The sequence below is a fragment of the Cupressus sempervirens genome, chromosome 8, assembly GCF_028749045.1.
Source record: "Cupressus sempervirens isolate cs-2001-9-10 chromosome 8, ASM2874904v1, whole genome shotgun sequence".
Classification (NCBI taxonomy): Eukaryota; Viridiplantae; Streptophyta; class Pinopsida; order Cupressales; family Cupressaceae; genus Cupressus; species Cupressus sempervirens.
This window is the reverse complement of record NC_143125.1, coordinates 604,940,577-604,963,242: the sequence shown is the minus strand read 5'-3', so window position 1 is coordinate 604,963,242 and position 22,666 is coordinate 604,940,577.

Sequence of the window (22,666 nt, the reverse complement as noted above, 5' to 3'; positions counted from 1 at the left end):
AGAAACAACATTTTATTGATTTTTTCCCAGATAAAGCCAGAGAGGTTATGAGAAAATTGGGTTTCACCCCCAACATTGGAATGGGTCCATTGGTGGTACGAAAGAAGACAGGATATACTATTGTTCGGCAGCAGGTGCCCATTATACACAAAGAAAAATAGATAGTTGAATCCACCAGTACTGTCCTGGAAGAAAGACCCCCTGAACCTTCTCCCAAAAGAAGAAAAATAATAAGGGAGGAGGAATCCCCTGATGAAGGTTACTCACCTTCTCAAACCCTAATGAGAATTGAGGAAGAGTAGCTCACCAATGAGCAATTCGAACAAATGGGGTCACAAGGAGAAATTTTTGTTACACAAGCAAAAATTGATGAAGGGAACCCCCAGGAACCTCCTGTGCCAAGTTTTGAATTAACTATAGCAGATTTTAGAGGAAGAGAATTGGACCCTGTTTTGGAACAAGCCAGTCAACATTTTTGTCTGATAACAGTTTTGTAAGATCTAGGGCTTTCCATCAGTTTGCATGGAGGGTAAACATGCACATTTTTGAGCAAAGGTGTAAGAATATGAAAACAGAACATCCAGAAATGGATGAGGCCTCCATTCAAAATCAAATAGAGGAACAAATGATGCAAGAGTTCCAAAATATAACCCCTGATGAGGGTAGACAGATGGTAAAAAATGCTAATGTTTTATTATTGCCCAATTGGGATATTGCTGATGCATTAATTTTTAATTCTGTATCAAATAATTTAGGACTCCAGGATCCAAATAAAGAGGAATTCTTGGGTACAAAATTCAGCAATGATTAAGCTGCCCTTGTTATGTGGTCCCTGAGAAGAGGATCCATGACTACTTCATCACAGCCTGATGATTCAGGACTAACAGGGAGTATCATTGTAAGGAGAGTTGCTGATACTTCAAATGTACAGGTAGCCCACATGAATATGGATTATTCTAAATTTGCCTTGGCTACTGCAGAAAGAGAAGAGAAGGAAATGATTGATATGCACAATAAATATGAAATAGTGGTGGATGCTTATAATCAAGAGGTAAAAAGGAGAATTGAGCTGGAAAATAGGGTATCTCAATTGGAGAAGATACTTGGAAAGAGGAAAGTGGGAGAATCCAGTACACTAAGAATTGCATATCCTCCACAGTCATCTGTTGGATTAACCCCTATTATTGAGATACCTGACACCCCTGAAAGACCCCAATTCTATACTACAGAGGAATTTGAAGCAGAAAAAACCAAATTACATGAGTGGCAGATAGAATTTAGAAATCAGCAGGAAGAGAAATGGAAGCAGGGTGTGACATATTTGAGGGATAAAATACAATGGTCAACCTTTTATGATCAGTTGACAAGGATTGTAACCCTCATGGATGAGTTGAATAAAGAAAAGGATGGACTAGATTCTCTTGCACAGAAATGGAGACAGAGAAATAATGATGTTACAATTATATGTATATCTACAGTCCAAATGCCTTATCATTAGGTTGACAAGATTTTTGATTTATTGAATAAGTTAGAAAATTTTGAAAATGAAAGAGATTCTTTACAGAGAAGATTAATACTCTGTTTTTCAAAATATCTTGCTGAAAAATTCACCCTATTTCCTTGTGCTTTAGAATCTATTGATACAGTAAAGGAAAAAGAAAAATGGAAAAGGGAAATGGATGATTTATTCGATAACAGAATAATAAACATCATCAGTGAGACTGGCCATTGGTTTTGGGTAAAGACAAACGAGGAGCTAGTAAAAGTACAATTTTACTATACTGCTATGATAAAAGAATTTGATGATTTAGAGAAAAATGCAAATTCTTTAATAAAGATACAAAGAGAAACTCTAAGTTTTGATTGGCCAGATGATGATACTTTTAATAAGTGGAAAAATTAGTTTAGTGAACAGATGTCAGGAGACAATGAAGAAGAAGATACAAAAGTAATAGTTACCCTTGTAATCAGCAATGATGACATGGAAAATCCCTAGGTTAAAGTGAGTTTGAAGGTAACAGAAGAGGATACATTACTTACAGACCTCATGGGTATGTACTTCGAAAGTGAAGAATGATTGTAAGGTCAGATCGTGCTCTTGTCTCAACAATTCAGAAGCATAACAGAAAGGAACCCGCCAAGAAATGTTGTTAATTTTTCTGTTATTTTGTTTTGTCTTTCTTTTGAAAGGACACTTGTCACCTTCTTTAGCCTGAAGCTTGTTGCATCTCACACTATTTAAGTGAGATCCCAAGGCTAAAGAATGGTCTGATTTCTATTTTTACTAAGTATTGTGCTTAGTTCTATTTTTGGTCCAAACATTTTGGAAAGCAAGATTGTAGTATACTTCTCTGTCAAAATTTTTGAGATATAGATGAATGTAGAAAGAACTGTGCTTCTTTTCTGAAGGTCTTTCTGGGTCTATTGTAAAGGATATACCATTTTCAAAGGAAATGAATACAATTTATGAACTATCCCCATATCAGTTCTTTCTGAATTTTGTCTCCTTTTAAATACTTAGCTACCTTGATGTTGTGTGAGTAAAAGCTTATGCAATTGATTGCAATATAGTAAGGTTTTACATCCATTTGTTATTGCTGTTAATTCAATGGATTAAATAAAGGCTCTAATGAATGTGATGAGGTTGCTTAGGTGTTAAAAAGGATTTTTGAATGATAAATTCTGGTAAGAATTGCTGATAAGAATTTGTTGCAAAGCAACAAATTAGATCTAAGAATTTACTATAGACTCTGAATCCCCAATGGATTAGGCACTGATCAAAAGTATTTCAGCCAAAAGAGAAGTATATTATGACTGGTTTTTTCAAAGTACATCATAAAATCAATTTTTACTTTTATTTCCTGTAAGATATTCAAATTTGGCCAGCACTTGCCTGCATGAATCATTTTAGCTTCATTTAGCCATTGCTGTTGAAAACATCTGCAGAGCTATAGAAGATTTCTTGGCCATATCTGTTCAAGGGATGTGTTTACCAATTCGGTAAGAGTTACGTATATGTTTGAGGATTTAGAAATGAGAATCAAAATGAAACTAAGAATAATTCTCATACAATTGTTCCATTTTTGAACCATCCCCGGGTACACCCGCCCTGGTTTTTACAGAGCCAAAAGAGTAGAAAACCGTCTAAGGTTTTGTTGAAGTTGGGTCCTAGTACTTTGCATATGCAAGTGATAATGAGAATTGGCTATTCTTTAGGTTTTGTATGTACTGATATCTAGGTATTAAGCCGTTTGTCGCGTAGTAGTTTTAGCACTGTTTTAACATCATAATAAAACACCAACAGGTTGAGTTGATCTTCTTGATCTTTGGCTTCCAAGGTTGCCTTGCTTTTCATGTTGATTGTTTAGAAATAGTAATTTTCTCTGCCTATTTGACTTCTTGTTCTTGTTCTTCATTGGATTCTATAATTGTCAACAATGACTTGTATATTTTACTTAGTCTAGTAGCTTGTTGCTTGACTCTTTTAGTTTTGGTAGTCACAACATCCACTAATCTTTTTTATTTTCTCTATGGCTCACTTGGCTATTCAGCTAATACTACAGCATATAGAATACTCTATTTTGAAGGTATCTCTACAATAGATATACTAGATTATTTCCCAAATGATAATGGTTGCATATATATTATTCCTTGTTTCATAACTACTTCTAATTCACTTTCTATAATACCGACCTTAGTTAGAGCTTTCTTCATTATTTTATCAATCTTTTTGTGAGATGCTTTCTCTAAAGATGCTTGATGAGTTGACTAGGTAATCTCTTCATATGTCCCAAATCTATACTTAGTTTGGTCCTTCTTGGAGTTCAATAATAGATTAATATATCCAATTGCTACATCATCACATAACTCATAACCTAAGGGATCAAGGAATATTTTTGAGGTTCTACTACTTGAATATGAGTTAAATCTATATCAAGCACAACACATATATCATCTTTGAATGTATCTACAATTGTAGGTGCAATTTTGAATCTTTGTTTCATCCCATTCAGAAATGTTTTCATGATCAAATTTTTGCTATCCAAGATTTTGTCTATTGGATGTCTTCTACATACATCTACAATCTTTTCCATGGTACATCTCTCACTACTCATAATCTTTGCAACTAATAAGTATGGAACTATCTTGAGTACATGAAAGAATATATTATCAATCAATGATTGAAATCTAAACACACCATTCTTGGTCCTCTTGATTTTCTCTAAGTTTTCAAGGAGTTGCACTCTCATAATTTCACTAAGGCTAAAGTGTTCTTTCTGAACACAAATCTTATAGGTTGCATAGATGAATCCTACTTATAATTCATCAATTTTAGAACTTGCACACATAGAATAGGCAAGATTCTGCTTGGGAATCTTAGATCATCTTGTTTAATGGTGTTGATCACCATGGCCTTTCCATTATAAACTATCTTTGTGTAGGTCTCAACCTTCTTCTTAACTAGTTTCTCACCTATAGGTACACTGCCTTATTTGCTAAGACTAGTTGCCTCATGAATAAGGTTGGCTGAGATGTCAACTACCTTATCTTCCATCCACAATTTTCCATCATGAATTCTATTTGGTATAATCTGTGTCCATTCTTTGGTATCAAGTTTATGGTAAAAATGATATTTGAAAAGTTCTAGTTCTTTCAAATGATTAAATCTAAGCTTTACTGACATATCATGGATAAATACAACTTCCATATCTTTGATTAGATACTCACTCCCAATAGTTTCAAACTTTCTATTAAGATAACTTTCTACATCTTCCAAATACACTACATTGTTCAGAGTGATAGGTATTGTTGAATTAGGGTTTTCTTCTATGGGTTTCATAGAAACAATCATCAATTTTGGTCTCTCCTCATTCTCAAAATTATGAACTACTAACAGATCCATGATTTTATCAAATATAAACTTTATCAAAGAAATTCTATGGAGAAACGATAAAATACCTCTTTTTGAGATAGGGTTTAGTTTGAATTCCAACCCTATTAGGAGTTGTAGGACAGTAGATGCAAGAAGAGATCACTTCCCAAACATGCACTTCTAATTACAAGAAGAGATCACTGCCCAAACAAGTAATTTTTCTTCTAGATATATAGGTGTTGTAACCTCTTTCTTGACTAATCTATGATCATAGCTTGATCTCAAATCACAAAATCAGGTTCTCAAAATCACATATATCACTTTCACAAAATTATATCACTTATCACAATAAAAAATGTACACTTCTTCACATTTGAATTCACAAGATGTCCTTTACATAAATACCATGCCTTTTGAAACATTTTTCTAGGTCATCTAAGACCATAATATACCTTTCCAACTCAGAGTAAACGTCTAGGATGTTAACCCTAATTGGTCAAGTAATTATTTTATAAACAAAATAATTCATTTGCCTTTAATTTTGTTGTTCTATGTCACTAGTAAAATGCAAATATTTCTTTTCCATACAATCCAAACTAATGTTTGAGGTTATACATGTCATCATCAACATGTACACTATCTCCATCTAACTTTGCTAATCATAATATGATGCCAGTAACATGTTACATACAAAACAATACACTATTGTAAACTAATTTCATACTTAGACAATATTTTGGGTACAAAAAGATAAATATCTTTATTTCTAAGGTTTTCTCATGTGTTGCAATAAATGAAAACAATTACATATCTTCACTAGCCAATTTTTAACACTTCTTTCTCAATTCTCCTTCATGGTCTTCATACTCTCTTTGATCTTTGATGAATGTAAATGAGTCAATTAAATGACTATATAACCGCTGAAATGTTGTAATAAGTGCTTAATGCTTACACAACTATAATCTTGGCTACCATAGGGTTTCCAACTCACTCATATTATACATGATTTACACTATGCTTGATTTATACAACAAGCTTGATCAATACTAACACAATTTCATCACTTGGCAACAACTAAAATTTCACTCTTGGAATTGATCTACAATATGACTTTAAAATATGAGTCCCACACATACCTTTTGATTTCCTAGTTGGGGGTGATGTGATTGCTTGATTCATTGGATGAAGTGACCTTATCTACATTTGATGTGTTGCAATCTTCTTTCTTCTTCCGAATTTTTCTCATCTGCACCTTTACCTTTTCAACATCAACTTTCTCTTTGACTTTGTTAGATCTATTACTGAGTGTAGGTGACCTTGTTGACTAGTTTCTACTAGCATGACCCATCTTCAAATAGCTAAAGAATGTAGTCACACCTAACCATCTATCCTAGCTGCCTTTGAAATGTGTTCTAATGAAATTCTCAAGAACATGACAATACTCTTGACAATAGTGACAATTGTATCTTGGACTGTAATCCCAATCATATGAATTTCCTTTATGGTTTACCTTGAATTTCTTATTTGATGACCATTTAGGATTGGATTTACATTCATATGCCTTGTGTCCATATTTATGAGAGTTGTAGCAATAGCCTTCAAATCTTTGTGTGTTCATGGTCTTTGTCTTGCATTCATGTGTATGATATCATTTCTCACTATAGTTGTAGTAGTTTCTTCTATATTTCTACTTGGGATTTTTATTGGTAGTTTTGATCTTGCACACATTAGTTGTATGACCTAATTTACCACAATAATGACAAGCAGGTTTACTATTCTTAATTCTATTACTCATTTGTTTACCATTTCTAGACAATTCTCCTTCTTTGGTAGAGTTGTATCCCAATCTAGTAGTATCATTATTAGGTATTTGTGACAACATCAGTTTCTTAAAATAATTTATGGCTTCACTTGTATTGTTAAGCTTTTCTCTTTCTACTTTCAGTTCATTCTATAGTGGGGACTTTTCTGTCTCCAAATTTTTAATCTCAATGGCTTTCTTATTGAGCTCTTGATTTGCAATCATCAATTGATTCATTGTGTCTAGTTGCATGTTAGAAATATTTTTTACACTTAATGTCTTCTCTTCTATTCTATTAACTAGTGTTCTTTTATCCTCCTCAATCATGACTTTGTCTACTTCAAATTTCTTTTTCTTTTTAGTTGTCTTTCACATGATTGTGCTTGTTGTTCCCTCTTAAGATTTTTGACTTCTTCAGTTAGGGCACCATTCTTTTTCATCAAATTTTTAATGGCTTTGTCAAACTCTCTAGAGTTTCTATCTACAAATAGTCTAGTTATTTCAACCTCTTTTTATTTTGTATCATCTTTTTCAATACCCATCTCTTTCGTTCTCTTCAATGAGTGCTTGAACTCATCTCTTACTTCATTTAACTCACGTAGGATCAGGTGTATTTCAATCTTCTTATTTTTAATAACCTTTCCCAATTTGTAGAGTTCCATCTTCAATATATTACCTCTAAAGTTGTCAATATTTCCTTCAAGTGAACAAATACATTGATACCAATTGTTTGAAATAATCAATGGTAAACTAAATTATGAGGGTGAGGGCGGCGGCGGGGGGGGGGGGGGGATGTGAATCAACACTTCAAAAATTTAACCAAAACATATTCACCACACATCCATCTCATAATAAAATATGTAAACTAAAATAACTATTCATGCATTTCATACATAACATAAACTAAATAGCATTTGACAGAAGATATTTAGTTACCCAGAAATCCTCCAATGAGAAGGTAAAAATGGGATGGGGATGAAAGCCACAAATCTTAACTATTGTAGTTGTAAATTCTACCCAATCAAGGTTAAAATTGTTTGATCATAATATATGATCTACCCTATGAAATGTCTTCCTTGTCAAAGGCTACAAAGACTATTAGATCTCACCTTGTTAGAGGATTTTAACTCACAATAAAGTAAGCACTTGGTTAGGAGATTCTAAAGAAGTCTGTTAGAAATTGAAACCTATTAAAGTTACTTTTTAAGGAGATTTTCTTTGTATCACATATTAATATGATGCAACACCATGATCCTTCAGTTACCACCATATTGCTAGATATAAAATCTTCTCTTTCTTGGTGTGTTCTTGATCCTTTTGATCAGATATATCTCCTCTACTTTGTTCTATTCTCTCTAACTAATTTTTCATGTCATATTACTATCACAACCTTCATAGTCATAATAAATTCTCAATATTCTCTTATCATTTTTCCTTCTCCTCTCATACATGCATGCAAACTCTTTAGGATATGCCCTCCTTAAGAATACTTAGGTGAACTAGGGTTAGGTAGGAATCAATGACTATGATTGATTCATATTGCTACTTAATACATCCCTTTTTCTGATTGGTTGCATGTACTACATGGGGATTCATAATATACATCCATGCTTATCTTATAGAATCATAAAATAATCATTATGTCAGCCCTAAAATAGTTTACATACAAGTTTGTGTCATTACAAAAAACTATTCCAAAGATTATTTCCTCAGCACCTAAAGAGTCTGATACTCAACCATTATTGTATCTTCAATTTTGTCACTCAGATTTTGAATGGATTGACATATACTATTTATTTGATACCGTGACTCGGCACATACCATCTTCTCGACACATACTAGTGCTCAAAACTAACTAAGTAAATTGATCGACATGCATTATGTAACAACTTATGCTTGGCTTTCTCTATGAACTTGGATCACACTATCATTTTGCTAGAATATGACTTAAGTGTGTTGTCACTCATATGTGAAAACCAAACTGAGATCAACACTTGAGTCTTAGTAATCAACTAGAAATCAATCCCCACACAAATAAGATGTATTCGCATCTTATCCTTCCAACTGTCATAGTTATCACCATAAAACTTAGAACTTTCCTTTATATAAGATATAGATATCCTCAAGTTGATAAGATCCCTTCTCAAAGAGGATTGGATTCTTTGATATAAATTGTTAAGAAGTAAAGTTAAAACACAACTAAGTGGGGGAAGGGGGTGAATCAATTGTCTCAAATTAAACTTAAAACTAAACTTATAAATCTAAATTCCATTAATTAAAACATTGATGCATAACAATAAGAAACCATAAACATTAATACAATTATTTCTTGATTGCCCTTGTTTAGAAGGAAAACCATTGCAAGGATGGTACCTAGAAGATAATGTACTAATACATAAGCTCCTTGTGATGCAGGAACATCTAGTGGTGTAAGGGCAATCCTGTATCACCCAAAAATATATGTAGTGTTGGTTTTTGTTTAAAGTGTTTTCATTTCAAGGTACCCATTTGGGTCAAATAAAGATTCCAACTCTCATAGCTCCACAATTGGTTTTCTAGGTTAGAGTTTTTGAGCACCTTAGGATACATGTCAATGTAGAAAATATGTTATTTTGTAATTGAGCTATAATTATAATTAGTTAGAGGGTGTAAGTTTGAGGGAAGAGTATACTTTTACTTTAAATCACTTCAAAAAAGGAATCAGGTTAAATGGCTTTATGGTTTGAAAGTTATTGCAATTTTAAGTTGCCTGGAGACCTCCTAAGAGCACTTCAAAGTTAGATTTGGGGCACTAAATGACCTTGTGTGGGCCCAAAAAATTGGGAATGAGAAAAGCTAGTCTACAGGGCTATAAAGTGCTTTGAGAGATTTATGGAAATGTAAATAGTTTGTCAATTCGAGTCTTGGATTAAAAGTTATATCTCCTGGAAGTTGGACTACCATTTTTGAATTCTTCTAATTTTACACCAACTTTTGACATGTTTTCTAGAACCTTCTATTTTGGAGGTGGATGAAAAATGGTATCTTCTAAAATTTATTCCTAACCCAAAACATAATTTGGTTTACTTAAGGACATTTCTTGCATTGTAAAGGCAGTTTTTGGTGGAGTTCGGGAGAAGGTATTAGAGGAGGGTTTTTCTCTAGGATCATACAACATTGTAAGCCTATAGGGAATGTCTTTGGGTATATTTTCATTGTACTATATGTAGTAGTAGATAAATTTTGATAATAATATTCCCCTTTCCTTATTGCATTCGTTATATCTTCATCAAGTGGTATCAGAGCGGGTTTTCCTAAGTGTGTAAACAGAGCATCAATTATGAGGCAGTTTTCACTAGGACTATGTGGTTGTGGGTTTTTATACAAGAATATGCCTCCATGAAGAGAGCATGGTGGAAGGGTCAAAGTTGTTATTCTTTAGGTTAAAGCCCTCCAGAGACAAGTCCACACATTGTAGGAGGAGATCTGTAGAGGGATGAATGTTTCCGTAGGTGACGAAAGTGAGGAAGAAAATGAAGAAGAAGGAAATATTGGGTAGAAAGAGGAAGGAGATGGAGAAGTCCTAAATTTGGTAGAGGAGAATCTTGTTAGGTCCATTATCAAGATTGGAAAAAGAAAAGAAGTCCATGCCAAAATGAAAGTCCATGCCAAAATCTAGTGGTGAGAATTCTATTGGAAAGAAATAGAAGAGGAAAGGAGAAAATCACAAGATGGGAATGCATGGTGACAAACTAAAGAAGTAGTTCATTCCTATTGATTACAAGCTTGATTTTTTTAAAAAGATGCAAGGGTTAAGGCAAGTAGGAAATTTTTTCTAGGAATACATAGAGGAATTTTACCCAATCCTTATTAGGGCAGGACATGTAGAAGAAAACAAGGAGAAGGTTGCCCGTTACCTTAGTGGGTTAAGACCTAGCATTTAGGAGTTAAGTTTACTTAGAATGACTAGCATTGAAGATGCTTACTATTTTTACTTGCAAGTTGAGGAGAATCTAAACAAAAAGTTTGATGGAAGGCAAAAAGGATGCAATCAAGGAGGAAGGGGTGGTGGCAGTTCATTTGGAGGTCAAAATGAGAACGGAATGAAAAATGAAAAGGTAGGTACTAGTTGAAATTAGAGGAATGAGGGTTTCAACCACTCCTATGATCAAAACTTTGGAGATTAGAGAGGAAGAGGTAGAGGACATGGACAAGGTTTAGGAAGAGGAGGCTTCCATGGTACCTATTTTCATTGTAATGAAGAAGGTCATTGTGCCTTCAAATGCCCTCAACACCAAGGAAGGAAAAATAGGAGAGCTAATGATCAAGCAAGGGTTACTCATGTGGATGATGATGCATAGTCATCACATTTAGAGGATGCAAAAAGAGGAGAGGTTCTAGTTAATGAAAGGGTCTTACTGAGTGGTAAGACTAAACCTAGACAAAGGAGGAGTTCGTTTCATACCAAGTGTAAGTATGAGGGTAAATCTTGTGATGTGATAGTTGATGGTGGAGGCACTAAAAACTTGGCATTAGAGGATATGGTCTCAAAGCTAAAGCTCAAGAGATAGAAACACCCCCAACCCTATCGGATTGGTTGGGTGTAGGATGATCATAAGGTCCTAGTTTGTGAGCAATTTTTGGTAAAATTCAAGATTGGGAGTTACCATGACGAGGCTCTTTTTGAAATTATTACAATGAATGTCTTACATTTATTTTTGGGAAGGCCATGGTAGTTTGATAGGCATGCTATACATGATGGTCATGCATATACATACTCTCTAACAAAGGATGGAGTTTGCCACAAATTGAAGCCCTTGATAAATGTGGGTGAAAAGGTATGCAAGAATGCTAGGGTATGTCTTGTTGATGGAAGAAAATTTCTAGTTGGCATGAAACATCAACATATGTGTTATACTTTAATTCCTAGAAAATATATGAAAGGTAGTAGTGAAATTCCACATGAATTTTTAGGTCTATTAAGTAAATATGGAGATATCATCTCTAATAATGTTCTAGAAGGGTTACTGCCTATAAGGAAAATTAGTCATCAAATAGATTTAGTCCCTAGAGCTAGTTTTCCTAACAAGGCTACTCATAGGATGACTCCTAATGAGACTGAGGAGCTAAACAAACAAGTTTAAGAGCTATTGACTAAAGGTTTGATTTAAGAGAGCCTAAGTCCATGTGTAGTACCTATAGTACTAGCACTAAAGAAGGGTGGAGAGTAGAGAATGTGTATAGACTCTTAGGCCATAAATAGGATAACTATCAAGTATCAGTTTCCTTTTCCAAGAATGGATGATCTTATGGCCTATTTGAGTGGATCTCAATACTAAAAAAAGATAGATCTCAAGAGTGGTTATAACCAAATATGGATATGAGAGGGAGATGAGTGGAAGACTACATTCAAGACTTAGGAGGGTCTATATGATTGGTTAGTCATGCCATTTGGACTGACCAATGCACTAAGCACCTTCATGCATGTTATGAATGAGGTACTAAATAAATTTTTGGGAAAATTTGTTATCGTCTATCTGGATGATATTTTGATTTTCAATAAGTCTTTAGATGAACATTTATTACACATTCATAGTGTCCTTGAAAGGTTGAGGGAAGAGAAATTTTTGATTAATTTGAAGAAGTGTAGCTTTTTCAAAAGGGAGGTATTCTATTTGGGGTTTGTTGTATTAGTTGAGGGTCTCAAAATGGACTTGAAGAAGGTGAAGGTTATCTTGGAATGGCCTACTCCAAGGTCTAACACTAGGGTGAGGTTATTCCATGGTATATGATAGGCTATGTAACATGGGTATGTATGCAGAGGAGGCTAGGAGCAAATTAGAACTCATCATTATTGACCCAACCACTTATCATCACAACCTTTGGGGGGCGGCTGACCCTATGGGAAAGGAAGGGCAGTCATGTTACTATGGAAAAAGGTCCTTTCCAGTGCCAATCACATTATGCACATAGTTTTTACATGAAGTTCATTAGAAATTTTAGTAGTATATGTGCACCCTTAACTAAAATAGTGAGGGGGGATAGAAAAGATTTCAAGTGGACTACAAGATCTGTAAGGAGTTTTGAACTGCAGAAGAAGAAGGTGATAGAGCAACCTGTGTTGGCACTTCCTAATTTCAAAAAAGTATTCCAGGTGGATTATGATGCTAGTGGTAGTGCTATTGGGGTTATGTTGAGCCAAAAAGGTAAACCTATTTCCTATTTTAGTGAAAAGTTGAATGATGCAAAGAAGAAGTAATTTGTTTATGGTCTAGAGTTCTATGCAATAGTTCAAGCTTAAAGAAATGGAGGCATTATTTGTTGCCAAAATAATTTTTTTTGTATACTAATCACCAGGCATTGCAATACATAAATAACCAACATAAATTACATTAGAGACATTTAAAATAGGTAGAGTTCATGCAAAGCTATACATTTGTATTAAAACATAGAAGAAAAAGGTCTAATAGGGTTGTAGATGCATTAAGTAGGAGACAATTGTTGCTAACATTAATGCAAGTTGAAGTGGTTGGGTTTGATAACTCAAGAATCTGTACCTTGAGGATCCTAACTTTGTAGAGGCTTGGAAGGCTTGTAAAGAACTTGTTACTCTAGATAGGACCAGGTGGTTAGATTACATGATTCAAGATGGTATGTTGTTCAAGGGAAGTCAATTGTGTATTCCATGGAGTTTCATAAGGGAGAATTTCATCAAGGAGAAGCAAAATGGAGGGGTGGCATGACACTTTGGTCAAGATAAGAACATTTTCATTATTAGAGAACATTATTTTTGGCCTCAATTATCACAAGATGTGAAGAAGTTTGTGCAGAGTTGTCAAGTATGTCAAACCACCAAAGGATTTAGTCACAATACTAGACTCTATCAACCATTGTTTGTTCCATCAAAGCTTGGGAGGACATAAGTATGGATTTTTTTATTGGATTTCCAAGGACACAAAGGGGTAATGACTCATTATTTGTGGTGGTTGATAGGTTCTCCAAGATGGCACATTTCATTTCATGCCACAAGACTTATGACATAGTGCATATTGCAAATTTGTTTTTTTAGTGGTGGTGAGGCTACATGGTCTCCCAAAAAGTATTGTTTTGGAAAGAGATATTGAATTTGTGGGGTATTTATAGAGGACTTTTTGGAAGAAGTTGAAGATATAATTGATGTTCAGTTCTACACATCATCTACAAATTGATGTACAAACCAAAGTAGTAAATAGAAGTCTAGGCAATTTGCTAAGGTGTTTAGTAGGAGATAAACCCAAGGGATGGGATTTGATTCTACCACAAGAAGAATTTGGTTGCAATAATCCTATAAATAGGAGTATTGATAGATCACCATTCCAAATTGTGTATGGGAGTAGTCCAAGGACTACACTAGAGCTGAGGAAGATGGAGCAAGGGGAGAGAACAAGTGCTGAGGCAAAAGACTTTGTTGAACATGTCAAGAACTTACATGAGGAGGTATGCACACATATTACCAAGATGAACCTATAGTATAAGGCTAGGGTAAATAAAAAGAGGAGACATAAGGAGTTCCAAGTTCGAGATCAGGTTATGGTATATTTGAGGAAGGAACAATTTCTATTGGGTACCTACAACAAGTTGAAGATGAAGAAATTTGGCCCCTATAAAATTTTGAAGAAACATGATTTAGGAAATGTATAATTGGTGGAGTTACCAGATGGGATTCACATTTCTCCTATTTTTAATATTGAAAATTTAACAAAATATCATGATGATGGTGTAGATGAGGAGTTGATGTTGGAGCCATGTCTAATTCCTACTTTTGCGAAGGAAGAGATTGAAGAAATTTTGGATAGTCATGTGAGCTGAAGTACCAGAAATAGGTAGTATGAAGAATGCCTAGTGAAGTGGAAAGGATGACCAATAGAAGAATCAACTTGAATATCTATAATGGAGGTTTCTCATTTGAGTTTTACTCTACTAGCTATAAAGTGACAGGGTCACTTTTCAATCTACCCTGGGTGTCTGATGTAGGAGCATCTAGTGGTGTAAGGGCAATCCTATATCACCCAAAAATATGCTTATTGTTGGTTTCTATTTAAAGTGTTTTCATTTCTAGATACCCATTTGGTTCAAATAAAGATTCCAACTCTCATAGCTCCACTATTGGTTTTCTAGGTTAGAGTTTTTGAGCACCTTGGGATACACACCAATGTAGAAAATAAGTTATTTTGTAATTGAGCCATAATTATAATGAGTTAGAGGGTGTAAGTTATAGGGATGATTATTATTGTAATTTAAAGAACTTTAAAAAAGGAATTAGGTCAAAAGTCTTTATAGTTTGAAGGTTATTATAGTATTCAGTTCCCTAGAGACCTCCTAAGGGCACTTCAAAGTCAGATTTGAGGCACTAAATGGCCTTGTATATGCCCAAAAAATGGGGGATGAGTGAAGATGGTCCCTTGGGCTAGGAAGAACTTGGAGAGCTTTCCAGAAATGTAAAAAATCATCAATCAGAGTCTTGAATCAAAAGTTATGCCTTCCAAAAGTTGGACTACTATTTCTAGATTCTTCTAATTTTACACTAGCTTCTGACATGTTTTCTAGAACCTTCATTTTTGGAGGTGGATGCCAAATGAAATATTATAAAATTTTTTTTAGAACCTTCTACTTTTTAGTTTTAGGTTGTGTTCATTTTTTGTCTTGTGTTGTGTCTTCATCACCTTGTTAAAGTACATGGCTCCATTAGGAGTCAAATGCAATGCATTTAGTATAATTGTCCCTATAAGAGGACATATCTCTATTAGGAGACCTTTAACCCTTGTTAGAATTTTAAAACCCCATTAAGGGATGATATAGAAAATTATACCTACTATCTAAATGCTTTCAACAAGTGTGAAGAATAATCCTTCAATAAAAGGTATCCAAAATAATGAACTGACTAATATGCAACTTACTTGCCAAAATAGGTCCTTTGTATCTCACCTTAATCAACCAACTCAATCACCACTCTTTATACAACATGCATGATGATTTCCAACCAAGGAAAATAACCTTCCTTTATAGCTTTACAAAGAATTAATTAGGTTGGCTTATTTTTATATTAATAGTAGTAAAAAATAGGTAATTGGCCTATTGGGTGGTCATTTTGCACAATGCCAACAACAAAAATCCTTACATATTTATCTACTAAAAATATTATCAAATTGACCAAATATAAGGTGTTGGATGGTTATTTTTTAACCTACTATTTAGCTCAATTGTGTTAATTTTGTAACCATGATATATCATACTAGTCTGATTACAGATCGTATGGATTTGTTCCTGCATGAAATTCCTTATTAAATGAAGGCCTATATATAATTGCATTTATCCTAGTGGTGATTGACATCTCCTAGAGGAATTGATGTTAAAGATTAATATTAATCATTTTAATTAGTTTATTCACTAACTAAAGTCTTCTCCAATAGGTGCTGATTTCAAGGAAATAATTAGAGTTTGACCTAGAGAGGGACATGTCCTTTCTAAGGACACGCCCCTTAGTTTCTATATTTATAGGGTATGATTGTGGATAAAGGACACACAAAAAATACAAGTATGCTACTTTAGTGTCTACAACCTTAGACAATTTGATAGCAAGAATAAGATATTTGTAGAATAATTATCATACTCCAAATAAAACTTCTTATAATGGTTTATTATAACCAAGACCATCTTTAGAAAGTATGTTTCATATCAGATTTGGTTGTTCATAATTTGTAAAAACTTAACATGGTATCAAAGTGTTGGTATTCAAACCTAGGCTCTACAAATTGAAAATTAGATTAAAAATATCTAGCAACTCCTTCTACCTTCAATGGCTAGCACAATTAGACCTGAAGATAAGTTTGATGGAAAATAATGCTTTGTTGCTTGGAAATTTAGAATTATGACGATTCTTGAAGACATGATGTAATATAGTTTGTTGATAAAGAATCCAAGATACTTGATGCTGATCCTTATAAAACTACATGGATTAAAGGAAATAAGAAAGCCATGCAAATCATATTAGATGGGGTAAAAAATGAAATAGTGCCTATGCTAATGAAACATCAGACAACATTTAATATTATGAATGCATTATTAAATGCATATGAGGTTAAAAATGCAACTAGAACCCTTGAACTAAAGAGGAAACTAAATCATATATAGATAAAGAAGGGAGAATCTATGAATTCATACTTCCTAAGGGTGGCTAGTCTAAGATATGAACTTGCAAGTATAGGGACCATAATTGAAGACAAAGAGCTAACTAACATTGATGGCTATAGATGGGTTACCAGACTCATGGGAAATATTTTCACAAGGAGTAAGTGCTAGAGACAATCTCCCAGGCTTTAATAGACTTAAAGGAGATTTCCTTCAAGAAGAATCTAGGAAACTTAATAAAGGATGAAAATTGAAAACTAAAGATGAAGAACTTCATATTCTCAACACAAATTCCTATACAGGTAAGAAGAAACACTTCAAGAAGAAGGGTAATCAAAGATACGACAAACCTAAGAAAGATTTATCCAAAATAAAATGCTTCAAATGTGAAAATTTTGAACACTATAGATCTAATTTCCCTAAGAATTAAAAGCAACAAGTAATTGTACAAACGTTACTAGGAAAGAAGAAAAATATGATCCTAAGAAATGTCTATTATATTCTACACTATCCAATAAATTATCAAGCACAACATGGGTAATTGATAGTGAATCATCTTGACACATTACATGATACAAAGAAGTATTAGAATCAATATGAGAAGAAGTTAATTGTGAAATTACCATAGGTGATAATTCCAATCATGGAGTCAAAGGAATTGGGAAGTACACCTTGAAATTGAAATCAACTATTTCTCTCCAACTTAAAAGAAAACTTTATGTACCAAGAATAAAGAGGAATTTAATATATGTTACAACACTTAAAGATGATGGACATAATGTTGCATTCATGGATGGTAAAGTAATGACCTAGTCTAAAAACTCTTCATTTAAGAAATCAAAGTTGATTGGTCAAAGAAAGGGATACTTGTATGAATTAAACATAGAACCTATTCAAGCCTTAATTAATGAAGCTATTGGTATAAAAAAAAATATGACATAGAAGGTTAGGACATCTAAACTTCAAAACCTTATCGACGATGAAGAAGATGGTTACTGGTTTACCTAAGTTGAATAAAGATCATTCAAGAATATGAAAAGGATGTACTCTAGGTAAGACCATCAAAAGTACATTTCATGATAGTAACAGAAAAGCTACCAACATTCTGGAACTAGTCCTCTTAGATATATGTGGACCTATGTCTATTCCTTCTCTTGGAGGATTCTAGTACTATATACTTTTTTATAGATGATTTCTTTAGGAAAAAATCGATTTACTTCTTAAAATGAAAGGAATCAAAAGAAATCCTTAAGAGATTTAAAGAATTCAAAACCTTAACTAAAAAATTATCAAGACAAAAAATTAAAACTCTTAGAGCTGATAATGAAGGGGAATATACTTCAAACTTTTTAAAAGATTTTTGTAAGGAAGCAAGAATTAAGAGGGAGTATACTGTTCCATATAACCCACAACAAAATGGGGTAGTAGAAAGGAAGAATAGAATAATTATAGAAGCAACAAAAGCTATGATATTTGATCAAAATTTAGATTTTTATCTTTGGGAAGTAAACTCTTGTATTGCTATCTATATCCAAAATAGAAGTCCTCACTCTCACCTTAGAGATAAAAGTCCTGAAGAAGTCTTTTCTAAGGTTAAACCAAACATAAGCCATCTTATGATATTTGGATGCCCAGTGTATATACATGTTCCAAAAGAAAATGGAACTAAGTTAGAACCCTATAGAAGGAAATGTATTTTTGTTGGGTATAGTGAAACATCTAAGGCATATAGAGTTTTCATACCTAGTTAGAAAAAAATTGAACTTAGTAGGGATGTAATATTTGAAGAAGATTTAGCATTCAAAAGATCCCTTAGCTCTAAAGATCCTAGACATATACCTAGTTCTAAAGAATATCATGAATATGAGTTTCAGAGGGAGAACATTGATGGAATTGAAGATGAAATTCAAAATCTTAATCTTGAGAAAAAACTCAAAATTCTAAGAATAAAAACACTTTGGGATATTAAGGCTATAAAGGAAGCACAAGACTTCACTACACCATCTAGAACCTTCAGGGGAAGCAAAAGACCCAAATATTTTCTAGTTATGTAGTAAACATGAGTGATTTATCTAAATCAAAAACAACCAATGTTTCTGATACTACTAAACATACAACTTGGAAGGATGCTATGACACAAGAATACCAATCCATTATTGAGAATGATGTTTGAGAAATTATTCCAAGGCTTGAAGGAAAATCTATTGTTTTTTCTAAGTGGATATTTAAAATTAAGCATACTACTAATGGTAGCATTGAAAAATATAAAGCCAAATTTGTAGCTAGAGGATTCTCTCAGAAGGAGGGAATTGATTATGTAGAAACCTTTGATCTAGTTGCCAAATACACCTCTATAAGAGAAGTCCTAGCTATTGAAACATCAAAGGGATGGAAAGTACATCAGATGGATATGAAAACATCATTTCTAAATAGAAAGATTACATAAGAAGTATATTTGGAATAACCTAAAGGATTTGGAACTCATTACCCTAAAGTCTTTGTTTGCAGGCTACAAAAAGCTCTCTATGGGCTTAAATAGGCTCTAGGGGCATGGTATGAAGGAATCGATAAGTATTTCTCTAGTTCAAGATTTGCCAAAAATGAAGCTAATCCAAATCTCTATTATAAAAATGATAAAGATGATATGATAATATTGATACTATATGTTTATGCTTTACTAATAAAAGGTGTTGATCATCTTATAGATCAATGCAAGAAAGATCTAATAAGAGAGTTTGAAATGAAATATTTGGGACTCCTTCATTACTTCTTAGGACTTGAAGTATGGAAGAACTCTGAAAAAATCATACTTAATCAATGAAAGTATACATTAGACATCTTGAAGAGATTTGTGTTGTGATCACAAAACACATACCCCATTCCTAGTCAGAAATGGAGACCCCCTACTTTTTTCAAACTTTCAAACTCTTGGTTCGAGAGTTGAGAAAAAGATATTAGAGTCAAGAGTGTTAGAGTTAGAAAAACCCAAAAAAAATTTTAAAAAAAAAAATTTCATGTGTGCATGTGGGAAAAGTGTGTGCCGTGTGCTAGTGTAACTACATCATGCACCCCACCTAGCATAGGGAGCTTATAAAACCCCCCTCTGCTGCCCCCCTCCTTAACTAATTTAATTCACAAGCATTGGCACTTCGGAGGAAAGGTGAGACATGAGTGCAGTACTTTTTATAGTCATACCCATGGTGCCTTATGCCTTGTACCCATGGTGTCCTTGGCATCTGTAGAGGTGCATTATGCCTTGCATCCACGACACCCTTGGTGTCTATGGCTTCTTTCTTCTAGGCAGTGCTTTATGCCTTGGCATCTGCCCACAGTGCCCTTGGCATCCATGACATCTACATTGCGTGTGACATGTTATCCCTTGGCATCTATGGTGGTGCCTTATATCTTTTGCCTATGGTACCCTTGGTCTCTGTGGTATCTGTGTTGTGCATGACACTTTATGCCTTGGCACCCGTGGTGCCTTCTCATGCACATAGCGTTTTGTGCCTTCACGCCTGTGATGCTTTCTTGCACACACATTTCCTTGTGCCTTCATGCCCATGGTGCACATTGTGCTTGTGGTACCATCATCATGTACAGTGTACTTGTGAATTGTGGGCCTCTTAACCTCACAGACACTTCGACATGGTCATTACCTACGAAAACATCCTGGAATAAACATTGAGTTGCTTATCCAAGAGGTCCAACAAAGTGACCTGTCACCTTCTATCTAGAAGGATTTTGCCTAATTAATGTCCTCAAATTTCAAGTGTAGGAAACCAAACCCTCTAAGAATGAAGGATTTGAAAATGAGATACAACTAATCTATGCAAATATGAAAATTAATCTAAAATGAGATATGCAAACTAGTCTAAGAACATATAAAAGAAACTATGCTAAAGATGTATGCATATTAGATCTAGATGAGATTTAAGCTAACAATGAAAATCTATGAGAATGTAATAAGCTTAAATGAGTATGCAATTTGGCAACAATTCAATGCAAATTCTAATTCATCCCCTTTAATGAGGAAATGAGAGTCTCTTAAATAGACTTTCCTGGAATCCATCAACGGTTGAGATTGATTTCAATCGATTGTTAGGATTGAAGATGAGGTTCAGTTAAGGTGGGAAATTCCCAAATTAGAGGGAGTTAACTGGCTCAGATCTAAGTGTAAGAGTCAGTCAACTCAGATAGACTTCAGTGTAAGAGCAAGTGATTTGGGTCACTTCTAATTTGATCAGCAGTGAACTAGGAATTTCCATTCTTGAACTGAAGAGAAAATTAGGAGAGATATTTAATTTAATAAAATGAGATATGCTCTCATAATTACCATTTTCTATTTAATTAAATAATTCTATTTAATTAATTAGAGACACTTTTCTTATTTAATTAAATAACTCCATTTAATTAATTCAAGAATAACTTCCCATTTAATTAAATGACTTTGTTTAATTAATTTAGAAGTAGCTTCTCCATTTAATTAAATAATTTCATTCAATTAATTAGAATAGGCATATTTATTAAATTAAATATATTAAATCATGTAGTACATTAGCCTTAGGATATAATTTAATTTAATTAAAGTATAAATACTTAATAATTAAATTAAATATTAATCAATAGGTTTCAATGTGACTAATATGAGTGCGTACTATAGGAATTAGATTATGAGTATGATGAATGTAGATTAGGGTTTTTAGCATTTGACAATTAAGTCAAGTAGTGAGTAGTAGAATAAGAATTGCCTATTAGAATAGGTCTTAGGATTGATCAGAAATAGACCATAATTGGTGATCATTGAAATAAGCAAATTTTGGGGTATTACATTTTGCCCTTCTTTGAATGGTTCAATTCAAAGAAAAAAATTAGAAAGAATGATGCAAGGATCAAGAAATGAGATTGCTTCCAAAATTGATGATACAAAGACCAATTGATAAGCTTTTAAGGACTATCTTTAGAATAGGGCGTAATCCTAAGGGATCCCAACAGAGCACCTAGATACCTAAAATTGATATGCATTTAAAAGGTTTCCATCAGAATGAAGTTTAACCTTTAAGGATCTAGACAAAACATCTAGATACCTAAGATTGGAAAAGCATTTAGAAGATTATCTCTAGAATGGAGGTTAACCTTCAAGGATCTAGATAGAACATTGAGATACTTGAGATTGGAAGAATTTAGAAGATTATCTCCAGAATGGAGCTTAACTTTCAAGGATCCAGATAGAGCACCTAGATACCTGAGATTGAAAGCATTTAGAAGATTATCTCCAGAATAGAGCTTAACCTTCAAGGATCCAGATAGAACACCTAGATACCTGAGATTGAAAGTATTTAGAAGATTATTTCTCGAATAGAGCTTAACCTTTAAGGATCCTGATAGAACACCTAGATACCTAAGAGCAAGAGTAGAAAACAAAATTGAATTATGAGACATAGAATCATCCCTAGAATGAGGCTTGATCCTCAGGAGTCGAGGTTTAGATTGTCCCAATACCTGTAATCAAATGATGACAAGATGAAAAAGATGCCAGAAAGAGGGAACAAGATGTCCCTAGTGGTAAGATGTCTTGAATGATGAGGACATAAGATGGGAATGAGATGCCTCGAGAAAAAAGTATTTAATGATGTAATCATCCTGCCCCCTCGAGAGTGAAATTGAAAGATGACACACCAGAAATGTGACGAAAAGTAGTAGAAGAAATCTAAGATTCAACTGAATGTAGAAGAAATTAGAAGAAGATTCAAAGTTAATTCAGCATGGTTTTGAGGTTTAGAAGACAAAGTTTGACCAAAAGTTGACCAGAGTTGACTTTTTTTTTGAGAATTAATTTCGAAAATTTG